At 34.7% G+C, this 12,333-nt stretch overlaps 1 long non-coding RNA gene across 4 annotated transcripts in view; it reads right to left on the bottom strand.

The window, feature by feature from the left end:
* Positions 1 to 11,384, bottom strand: part of LOC148225382 (uncharacterized) — a 37,989-nt gene extending 26,605 nt beyond the window's left edge. For all 4 annotated transcript variants that reach the window (XR_015806594.1, XR_015806595.1, XR_015806592.1 and 1 more), the window contains exon 1: positions 10,988 to 11,384. This is a non-coding gene — a long non-coding RNA (uncharacterized LOC148225382). The remainder of the gene's footprint in view (positions 1 to 10,987) is intronic.
* Positions 11,385 to 12,333: the final 949 nt, after the last annotated feature.

Consider the following 12,333-nt stretch of genomic DNA (forward strand, 5'->3'; position numbering starts at 1 on the left):
TGCAGATGTTAATGCTTCCCACCTCTCATTCCTCCTTACAGCCACAAACCAAAAAACCAGCCATCAGGCTCTTCCACCTGGTTTCTAGATATGCCCATCTGAAACATGCAAGCCCCTACCATGCACAGAAATGGTTTTAAGTCCCTTGTTTTTTACCCTTTCACACCTGCCTCACAATGTATGCAAACAAGATCTTACCTGGAAGAATTAAGCGGTAAAAGAGGAATATGCTCCCAGCTGAGCAGATATATCCTGCTATTTATATGGAATTCCAAGGTTGTAAAATTCAGCATAAGGTAATTGAGCATACTGCAGTTCTTGACAAGACTTCTTCTCTAACCCTTCTGTTTATTTGAAAAGAAAAAAATAGCTGAAACTTTTTGAGATAGCTGTGTAGCTAGAACCTGAAAAAAGCCTTCAGGTTTCAAATTATGAAAATTATGATCAAGGTCCATTTTCACTGTCACTCATGTCCAGATGTTTATTAGATAAACCATTTTATTTTGATCATAGTATTACCAACTGTATATAGAAGGCATATTTAATTTAAGAGTATCTTATAGGGATTGCAGAGAGAAAAGCTAATCAGCGATTTAATAATAGGGAAAAAAATTCTTCATATATATATAAATGGGACATTTGCAATATAAAAGAAAAAAAATAATAGTGGGAAGCCACAATATTCTACTGCAATGTTATAACATTTAGGCAATAATCCTAAATGTTCAAGTTCAGTAAATTTTGAGAGCAAATGTCTAACTCTCCCTGTCCTCCTTTTAAGGTTTTTTGTTCTTCAGTTGAGCTGGCTGTGCCAGAGGAGCTAAATCCTGTCTCTAGGAGGTATCACTCTGTCTTGAAAATTGATGGAGGCTACTTTAGGAGAAATACAGGAATACTAGTGTTTCTCAGTGTTTCAGTGCATCAAATGCACAGCCTACATTTAGATTATGGCATCTAGCTTCTTGGTATAGCAGATTTGATAAGGTTTTTGATTTTCTTTTGTAGTGATCCATCCCTTCAAGGAGCTGAGCAGCCTTTGGGGGTGGCCATCTCAGATACCTGAGACTCCTGGAGTCTCAAGACTAAGATAAATTTTACTTGGGAGCAGCCCCAAAGCTGTAAAATATGGCCCTCTCTGCCACTGAACAAAATAGGCAGAATCCTTAATTTCTTTGGTGTTTTTTTAATGTTGAGCAGCAGCAAAACATCATACAACATATGTCTTCTTCCAGTGGAATCTAATCCCTTCAGAGGTACACCTGTTTTTATCTTGCTTTGACCCACTCATCTTGTAAAAGAGCTTTCCAACCAGGAAATTCTTCTCTAGGATTTTTCTTGAAAACAGTAAGTTGCATTTCAGGCAGTAATAGCTTAAATGTCGGGGGTCACTTAGGTGACTATCTGTGATTCGATTAAATTATTGTCCTGGTTTCAGATGGAACCGAGTTATTTGTAGGTGGTATGGTGCTGTGTTTTGGATTCAGTATCAGAATGTTCCTTTGGTTGTCGTTAAGTAGTGCTTGCTCTAAATCCAGGACTTTTCAGTCCTGAACTTCTCATGCTCTCTCTGCCAGTGAGCAGGTCCACAAGAAGCTGGGAGAAAGCACAGCTGGGACAGTTGAACTGAGCCGGACAAAGGGATATTCCTTCCCAAAGGACATAATGCCCAATGTATAAACTAGGAGAGATACTCAGATGGGGCCAATTCCTGCTCAGAGACAGGCTGTACATCAGTCAATGGACTGTGAGCAATTCTGTTGTGCTTCTCTTACTCCTCTTGTGTTCTCTTACATTCTCTCCCACCCCTTATCATTAAAATTATTAACACTATTAGAATATTTACTATTGTAAATAACAATTTTATTATGATATAGTGCTTCCATTATTGATTTTTTCTTATCTCAACCCACAAGGTTTGCCTTTTCTTTCTGATTCTGCTCCCCGAGGTGGGGAGGTGAGGTGGGAGGCAGTGAGCGAGTGGCTTCACGGTACCTAGTTGCCAACTGGGATTAAAATGCATAAATTATTTTGTAGCCAATGGTTTTAACTTTGTAATTTTAGAGAAGGGAGAGACCTGATGGATTGATTTGGACAACTTTTTTGCATAGCAAACGGTTCTTCGTTTGTTTATGTGCAAATATTTCTATTATTTTCATTATCTTGATAAGAATACAGTAGTGTCCAGTAGCTTAAGTAAAACTGACAGCCTTCATTAGGAAGATCTGAAATTATTTCCCTGGTCTTCCACTGGCCCTTTCCTGCTGCTCCTTGATTATCAACAGATCTGCTGGGTGGTATCCATGTCCCTGTGAATGATCAGAATGGTAATGTCCTTTTCTTCACGACTTTTGTCGCCTGCCTTCCCTACCCTGCCCTGTTGCCTACATGAATATATAGATTCTTGCATGGCATGAAGGACATTTTAACCAGTCCTTGAATAAATTTGTGTGCTTGCAGTAGAGAAACTTGGACAGGGTATCTTTGAGATTAGCTGTAGCACTGCTTTTAGAAAAAAAAGCCCTGAGTAGATTCCCCACTGCAAAATAGATGCCCTCAGCTCTATGGCAGCATTGTGTTTACTTTCCGTGTCAAGGGGATCTATGAGCATAAAAGCCTTCACGTATGGAATGTTCAGGTACTATAATAATGGGGAATACATGCACCTTCATAAAAAGTAATACCAATGCATTATTTATAAAGCAGCAGGACACTGAAGAATAAGATGTAGAAGCAAAGTGAACAGCAACAAAAGTCCTCTGTTGCCTCTGTTTTTTTATTTCTTGGAAAAACAATACCACTGAAGCTATGATGATTTGTGCTGTCTATTACAGCAACTGCATTTCAGAAATATTTAGCAAGTGCAAGCTGCAAGTGCTTAGCCATAACTATAAATACCACCAAAGTAAACAGAAAGCTCAAGTGTTGTTTAATAGCATATCTTCAGACAGACAGCTTTCATAGCTGAATAACTTGGTTCCCCTGTTATTGAATTCCTGCCCCAGAAATATTATACCAATAAAACTGCTATGCTGAGTTTTGCCCAGGACAAAAAGATCATTACATATTGGAATGAAATTCACTCTCCATCCCTTGGAAATATTTTGTTTCTTAAATGAGAGAGTATCAAGTTGAAATGACTCTATAAAAGCAGTGTGATTTTGGTTTAGGTGAACAACAATGTGGCTGAGTTTTATGAATATGTTTTGATAGTAAAAGAAGCATTCAATAACTTAAGAGCTTTTAAAGAAAAGTGGCCACTTGTTTTTTTTGTATTAAAATAATGGATTGTTAAAGAAAAATAATTTCATTTTAATTAAAATTATTTATATTGATCCTGTATAATTTTCACAGCTTATTTCAATATTGCATTGATGCACAAGTATTTTGACTTTGTAAAAACTATTTTCGTTGTGATATCTGCCATGTTATCTCTTTTAGAATGAAAGAAAAATCAAAATGTCAAATATTATAGGGATTCATGGTTTCCTCCCAAAAATCTCTCTGTCTTTTACTCATACACTGAGTGTAGAAGTCAAGGTTTAACATCACCAAATAATCTATGTAGTATAGCCTTCAGAGTCTGAGAATGTAATTGCTTATGGGTATAAGTAATTTCATAACGGTCATTGGTAATTTTTGCTAAACAAATGGTTCATTCATAAGGTCAGAAAAAAATCTATGTTCATTTTATAAATGCATTCAAACAATATGCAGCACCAATAATGTTAAAACTGGTGTTTACTCAGCCAACTATCAATTAAGTTTACAATTAATTTTATCAAGACACTTCAAAATGGTCCCTGAATACCTGAATATATAGAAGCAAAACAAGTATCTCTGTTTGCATGTGATGCAAATTAAGTAATAATATTTTTTAAATCTTCATTTTTTCATATTAAAAATGAAGCTAAAATATTGTCTTTCTTTCTGTCTGGTATCAATTTTCCTGTTGCAGATAACTGGTAATTCTGGGCAGTGGTAATGAAATCATATCAGGCTCCTCAAGAATGAGGGCAAAGAGATGATTGCTTACTGTGACTGAAGCTTGAATGGTTCTACATCAGAAAAAAGAATAAAATGAAGAAAAATAAGAAAGCAAATGTGCCTCTTGACAGGCAGAAGGTCACAGGATCCTCTGTGGGAGGAGAGGATACATGCACTGGAGGAATGGGACTCTATCTATACACTTCTTGTAATGTTTTATGTGCAAAAATATATAAATGAATAAGTAATAAAGATGTTTTCTACATGTAGATTAGAGAGAAAAAAAATAGAGATTAGAGAGAAAAAGCTAAGCATCAAAAGACTGTCTCTTCTTAGCCTGTGATTTAAATAACAGCTCAAGAAAAGCCTGAATTAGTGCAGCATTAAATTACAGACCACCAGAAAAAAAAATAAACATGAAGGAATTAGTTCAGAATGGCAATTCGAAGTAGAAGCAGATAAAGTGCTACATAATAAACACAATAAATAATTGCAAAGGCATTATTAAAAAAAAATGTTTGAAATGCTACCAGATAGCCAGGATGAGACTAAAGAAGTCAGAGTAAGAAATCAGTGATTTGGAGGTCAGGCTATAAACAGGAAATGTCATGTCTATTGCTATCCAGGCAGACATAAAACCATTAGAATAGTTTTGAGTGGGCATGAGATTTAGAGTTGTGTGAGATTCAGGAATCATGTTTGTTACATGAACTACATTGTTTGTAGCTGTTGACTGATTAGAAAAGCCATACACTTTGTCAGTGTGGATTTTCTTTCTGTTATATAGTATAAAATCTACAAATTGATGTTTTGAAAGGATTCTGTGTTTAAAGCATAGGCTCCCTCTGTCTGTATACTTGAAGCTTGCATTAAACAGGGTCTTTTTAATGAAAGAGCAAGGATTATTCCTCTACCTTCTTCCTTGTATATTTTCAATATGAAAATATATGCATTTTATTGTATTTCTTTTAAATATGAAAAGCCTGCAGTTTTAAAGCTGAAGATCATATGCAGCTTTTCAGTCTCTCAAGTCTTCTCACATAAAATATTGTATTGTCTTAGATTATTGAGTCTGATCATTTGCTAATGACCTTAAGTTTTGTACTGCAAGATGCAGAGAAGCAGAATATGTGTCAACATTTGTAGACTTAATGTGTTCCTTAATGTAGGAAAAAAATTAATGATTTTACAACTTGGTCATCTTTTCTTCTTTTGCACACATAATCATTCTTATTTTTCTTTTTTGTTTTTTCCTCAGTGACTTGCGAAATTAGATGAACTATCTTTGATTTTCTTTTGGATGAAATATATTCTTCTTGAGCAGTAGGACATCTCTCACAGTGTAGCCTGATACTGGCAATTATAAAGAAAAAAAATAAAGTGATTGCTTTTATTTTCTGTTTCTGTATCTTCTTAATTGGTACGCTGTGTCCTTCCCTACTGTGCAACATGCCGTGCAAGGTGTGTGAATATTGACCCCTTATATAGGGTTGGTGTGCCATTGCAATTCTGTGTTCTCCTTTAGAAGAATAATGAAGCAACCCCTGCTTAGTGTAGGTGTCTCAAAATATGTGTTTAAAAGATGGGGAAGAGTTTCAGTGAATAAGATTTCTGCATAGATTTTAGTTAGGCTATTTTTTCTTTCCAAGTGGAAAAAACCCACTGAAAACCCCCCCAAAACAAAACTTCACCAAAAAGGGAAATTTATAAAAGAGAAGATGAATAAAAAAAAATCCAAAGATCTACACTTCTGCTTATTTATAATAATTTCAAGAGATATTAGTTCGTTTTGAAAAAGACCTGAAAAGTGCTGAGTTCTGATGGGCAGTGACCCATTTACAAATAATCCTGTCTGAAAAAGATAGATGCTACATGCTCATAGGGAACTAAAGGACGTGAAGACAAGGAAAAAAAAAAAAAAAAAAAGACATGGCAGATAAATTGGTAACAGAAGTAAAAAGTCACACCACAGCCACATGCAGCTTTGGGGTGTAACGATGCCTGAAACTGTTTAAGAGAGATATATAATACAAAGGTGGCAGTAGGTGTCAGACACATCTCTGAAGCTTGTGGCACTATTACAGTTATCCAAAATAAAATCAAGCAAGTGCAAGGGACTTGTTAGATAAGGACTTTGTCTCTTGGCAAAGGGAAATCATCACAGACTAAAATGAGCTGCTCCCAGGAGCTGACACATTAAAAGGATATGACAATACTTGTTTTGCATTCCCTGCTCTTGTACACGTACATTTAAATGATAAATAAAACAAAACTATGGTTCTTGCGAAGGAAACTCAGATTTATGGTTATTTATCCAAGTGGAATATTTAGCAAGTTTTCAATTGGCTGATTAGTATTCTGGTGAAGTTTATATCTGAAGACTCACAGAGTTTCCAATACCCCAACAATCTTCAATCCCTGAGAACACTGTTATGACAAACAAGGGATTATCCTTCTAAAATTTCTCCTAATTTTTTTATTCTTTTGAGAATTTAAATGAATAAAATAACAAATAACAGACTGTTTGTTTAATATCTTTTCTGGACCAGGACTAATCAAGGGAGAGGTAAATGAGGCACTGCATGTTGTGTCTACCTTCCTTGCTTCCCTGGAGACTCCTGGGAGCTAATATGGTTACCATGCAGAGGTGTTTTTCTGTATCTAAAAGCTGCAGGGAATATTATCTTGGACTGATACTCTATTCACCATCTAAATATTTTAATAATCTGCCACATTTATTTGTACGTACCAGTGAATTAAATAATGTGATCCTCAGTTATTCGATGCAGGCAAATTGATTCCTTGAAAATCTGAAAATGAGTTATTTTCTACCTGCTCTGTTGATTTCCAGTAAACCAACTTGATACTTTGTACAAAGGTTTTCCTTTTTCCTGGTAGTTTTCTTCTGTCATAGGAACAACAATCTCTAAGCCTGGACTGCTGTGAAGCCTTGGCTCCCTTGAAGGGCAAGCGAAGATTGCTTTGGTTTTGCTTTTGTTTATTTCTCCTACAGAAGAGATATCAGTGGAATTTCTCCAATAGACTAACTCTTCAGTGAAGAGATGTATTTAGGAAGGAAAGTGTGTGACCCTGAGGTGTGTTTTTGACCATTCCCAGAACTGAAGGCTTGGGGCAAGTGTTTTGCTGCTGTGAGGGTGGCTGGCACGTGTCCCTGGAGGCCAAGCTCCAGGTGCCCTGCAGACCAACTGGCTCATGCTTCGCTTATTGCATCCAGTTTCATCAGCTTTTTGATTAAAAAAAAAACAAACCCAAACCAAACCAAAAAAACATGATATTTTTAGTTGATATGGAAGGTTGGCAATCTATATCTATATTTTTCTCCGTTTACATATTCCAACTTTGCTAGGGAAATTATAATACAGTGCTCTCAAAACTATTGCTAATGTTAATCATTTGCACATCACTCTGCCCAAAGAATTGTTAGAATCTATAAACCCTGAAATTTAAACATGATTTATTTAGCCATCAAACCAAATTATTGCTGCAAGTGAGATATTAGATTTATATTTTTGTTACTTAAGACACTGATAGAGACCTAGGTGGTTATGGATATATGATTTTATTACTTTATTCAATCAGTGATACCTAAATTATGAAATTAAATAATACAATACATAGACAACAAACCAATAAGAATTAAAACCAATTGCAATTGATTGATCAAAAGTAGATTTGGTTAAATTAGTAGTGACAATTAAACAGTGTGTACCTGTCTTATATGATACAAGCACTATCAAAGACTACATCCTTAAAGCACTTTTAAAACTGTCCTGTGCTATTAATTTTAGGTGTTTTGGAAAAAAAATAATCACCAGTCTATGCATGTTTGCTCAGTGGATGAATGAAACATTGCAACTGAATGGGATGTGCAGGTTTATTAATTGGGTTTAAATCTTTGCTGTATGGAGACTTTGGACGAAACTGGCCGAATGCAGAATACTGCCAATGAAATCTTTGTCTTCATATTAAGCAAAGTCAAATGGTAGGGGAAGTGCTGGCTGATAGAGGAGAATACCCAATTATTCTTGTCCTTGGATTTTTTCTGGCTGCCACTCAGTTAATCCACGATCTACTGTTCAGCAATCTACTTTTAAATTTTTTTAAAGTTATCTTAGAAAAACATGAACATAATACTCCACAGATGGCAGAGAAGATATGACAGTGGTGAATTTGTCTCCATTTCTTTCCCTATAGACATTGGTTTTCATATTTGAAGCAGGTGTATAATTTTAGAACAGCCTTAACTCTTTTATTATTTTTTTCAGTTAAAAGCAATTGGTATTTTTGTATGAGGAATGTATGTAAAAGTATTACCCAAGGAGATTAAAAAATAAGGTTCTGCACTTAGAATGCAATGAAAGTGAAATTTGTAATGAGATTATCTTGATTTTTGTTGCACTGAATGTCAGGGTGTCCTTTACTGGGAAAGGGGGAGAGAAGTGCTTCCTTGCTTACAGTAGCTGTCTAATCATGCTCTAAATAAGGTGAGAGAGAGAAACCTCTTCAGTGGGCGTGCATATTTATCTCAGTATGACTTGACAAAACAATCAGTCCTGATGCTGCAGAACTATTTTGTGAGTTATCCACTCCTAGATCACAAATACTATAGGTTCCTTATTTTTCCAGTTGCAAGTTCTATGTGATTTTTGTTTAAAAAAATTACTTATAATTTCAGAAGTTTTTCAGCAGATGCAATGACTGGAATCAGAGCATAAGATTTAATTTAGGAATTTAGGCCACTGTCTTAAACATGCTATATATATATGAGAGTAGAGTGCAATATATATGATAGAGAAATATATATGTATATATGACAGTAGGGTGAAATTTGATTGTAATTGTTCAATTAAAACAGCATTAGTTTTTCTGGTGGTTGTCAAAATTAAAGGCCGAGAAAAAAATAACAGCACTATAGCACAGCATTTTTACAACTTTCTTGATGTAAGTATTTCATCTGCATTCTGCAACTGATCATATATTATATACAGGCTTTATTCTGCACAACCAGTAGTTAAGCATAGAAGTGGTTATGTTTATAGTCACATATAAGTGTATATACACAGATACTCTGCAAATGAGTTAGCTTTGACATAGATAAACACACAAGCATGGGATAAATTATAGGTTTCAGCATTAATTGCAGCCTGTCCATGTGTAGAAACCATATGGTGATATATGTCACATTTATGCTCATTATCCTCAAAAGGGTCAATAAAATCTATGGTATTTACCAGCAGAGTATGAACACTGCATATGGCTACAGAAAAATAACTGCTTACAGTGCCTTTTAACTGATTTGTCCCTGGGGTTTGCTTAAAGGTATTTGTAGAATATTAAAATTACCTCCCTAGACCACAGGAAAATGGGTATAAATGAGAATTATTTTGATTGATTAACAAAGTACTGTAGTTTATAGTTTGCATATTAAGAGGCATATGATTAAGTAGTGGAGAGAATTAAAGAACTTTAAATACATCAAAAGGAAGAAGTATGCACAGTTAGATAAAAATATTTTTGAAGTCTTATTTTTTTAGTTTGCCACATATGTTTTGTGGTTTGGAAAGGCAAGGACGTTTATTTCTTTATTTACTTATTACATTGTTTACTACTTTTGCTTCTTATTGTATTCCTTTTGACTCTTCTGTGGTTTTTTTCTATTTTTTCTATTTTTTATTAGTGTCTGTGGAAATACCCTGATAACTGGGGCAACCCATGGGCTTCACTTAATATAAATGCATGGGTAGAGAGTGACTGCTGCAGATTTCCACAGTCCTGTGGCAACTTTGTGTTAAAAGTCTTTTCCTTGGGCCAAGTCTCAGCTCTCCAGGTGAAGGTGACTATTTCAGCAATGGTGTCTGTGATGTAGAGCAAGTATGGGAGTCACTAATTTTATTGGTGTCTTCATTGTGGTATAGATCTAAATTAGGGATAAGTGACTAGATCAGATAATATTCACTCCAGTTCTCCCTTTAACAAACAAAGGCTTCTTAAAGATGTGGATTATTTAAAAGTACCAGATAGTTTTTTAATCCTTTCAATACATTCTATGCATCTGGGGACTAGAAGGCACTTGATATATCAGGACATAGATGAGTGCTAAAGAAACTTGTTGCAGCTGAAAATTTGGCTTCTTGGTATCTATAGAGAGCCCAATTTTGTAGTAATATTTTATTAATATATTATGAGAAATCTTGCTTTGAACAGCTACTGGAAATCAAACTCTAAAACTTTTGATATCAATACACTGAAAGCCACCTATCCTTAGAAATAAAATTAAAATTAAGAGGACATCCTGAAGACAATTTAACCCTCAGACAAACACAGAAAATGCTATTGGCCTGGAAACCTAATAGAGATAGATAAATGTGATTTTATTTCTATTATGTACACATAAATAGCTGTTAATTTTAAGTGCAGCTGCATACAATTTTCAGACAAATCTAAAACTTTTCAAACTACTTAAAACTGAAAAAGGTAAATATATATACAAATGCTGATATTGAAAGCTAAAAGTAGAATATTGCCATTTATTTAGTGAAATCACTCCAAGCAGAGTAATTTTAAATTACTCAGGTTGAATAAATTATTTTCTTTTATTGTTACTTGGTCTCTTTATTTGAGACTGTAAATTTACCGTGGTTAAAATACTTTGATGTGATGGTGAACTAACACATAAATTATTTTCCTCTAATGTTTACTTGCATTTGTGTTATGTAAAATCAATTAAGAAAAAAAAGAAATAACATAATCCTTCTATAGTCTGTGTCAAACACGCATTAAGATTGAATATAATACTTTGGAAAAACATTCATTTCCAATTTGATAAGGTCAGGTCATAGAAACTCTTCAGTGATAAAGTAATATGAAAAGGATGTTTTACTTACAGGAATATATTTGTAATTTCAAACATAAGAGAAAGAAATACAACTTAAGACTTCATCTCATGAATGCTTTTAAAAATGGGAAAACTAAATCAAGATACCTGATAAGGTCTAGGGAACCAGATGAATTATTTTGAAGAACGAATCCCGCTCCATCGGCTGTAAGAAAAGGTGAACATTAGTCAGTTTAAGATCTGCACAAATACATTTTCCTACTAACTAGCTCTTTGGCACCACCCAGAGCCTAATCCTGAAGAAGCATTTCTTTGTGATGTACAGCAAAAAGTCTGAAACGTCAGCCAGAGCCATAATGGCACATTAGCCAAGGAGCTGAGCAAATTACTTGTGGTCAGGAATACTGCTGTAATTTAAGTCTTGTAGTGGCTGCGTGGAATATACTCCGGATTTGAAACATATGTTAGCTAGCCTGAATTCCCTGAGCAGTAGCATCCTGTTGTTAATGCCCCACAAGCCTCATTTATTTAGCTTGTCTTGTGTGTCCTCATGAAAACGGGTCATGTGAACATCCTGTTGCTCCAAAAGTATTTAAGACCTGTTCAACACAAGCATATAACCCTTAAAGAATTCCTTGCTTTTTAAATCAAAAGGGAGTTTTTAAAATATATTTTAGATAGTTTTACAGCGTAGGTGGGCAGAATACTCATTCAGTGATAAGTGCAGCATGTCCGAATGGTTTTGAGCTGCTTCTTTTTCAAACTGCTGGCACAAAACAAAGCAAGAGCTGAAAATCCTCTGTTTTAGCCAGAAGCTCAGTCTTAAAATCACATTCCTTGTAAATATGTTTATTTACAAGAAACTCTGGAAGAAAAATATTATTAAAAGGTGAAATTAGTCATTACACTGTTCTGTACTGATGCTTGAAGAAGTACTCGCACATCATTATCACCAGTGATAGGAGGGCAACTGCTTTTTAGTAACAAATATTTTGATTCATCATGATTATTCCTTCTTTAAAAATCCTTAGGGTAATATATTATTGGTGCAGCTCATGTCTATGGTACAGTAAATTTCAACTACTTCAATGGAGCACTTATACTTGGAGAGTAAAAAAAAAAATTATATTCATTCCAAAACTATCCTGTGTTGGGTTTTTTTCACCCACTTTCTGTATTTTTACATCTCTACCAGACTCTGTAGATTTTGTCAGAAATCTTAACAATGCAGATGTTTCTGTGGAAAAAATAGCAAGTTTTTCCATTCTTTCCTAAAGCTGATTTTAATAAGAGACTTAATGCAGATCAACACCCCACTGAGCAATACTTTATTCACTAAGCATCTAATAAGTTTTTTGCTAAGTTGCTGAATTGGGAATAACAAGAACTCAATCTCCATAAATTGACCTTTTAGCTTCAGCTGAGCAGCTCTCTACTGAATAATAATTGTAAATAAATAAACCTAAACAAAATTACAAGCATAAGGCAGTGCA

This window comes from Sturnus vulgaris, chromosome 1 (genome assembly GCF_052056855.1).
Source record: "Sturnus vulgaris isolate bStuVul1 chromosome 1, bStuVul1.hap1, whole genome shotgun sequence".
Taxonomy (NCBI): domain Eukaryota; kingdom Metazoa; phylum Chordata; class Aves; order Passeriformes; family Sturnidae; genus Sturnus; species Sturnus vulgaris.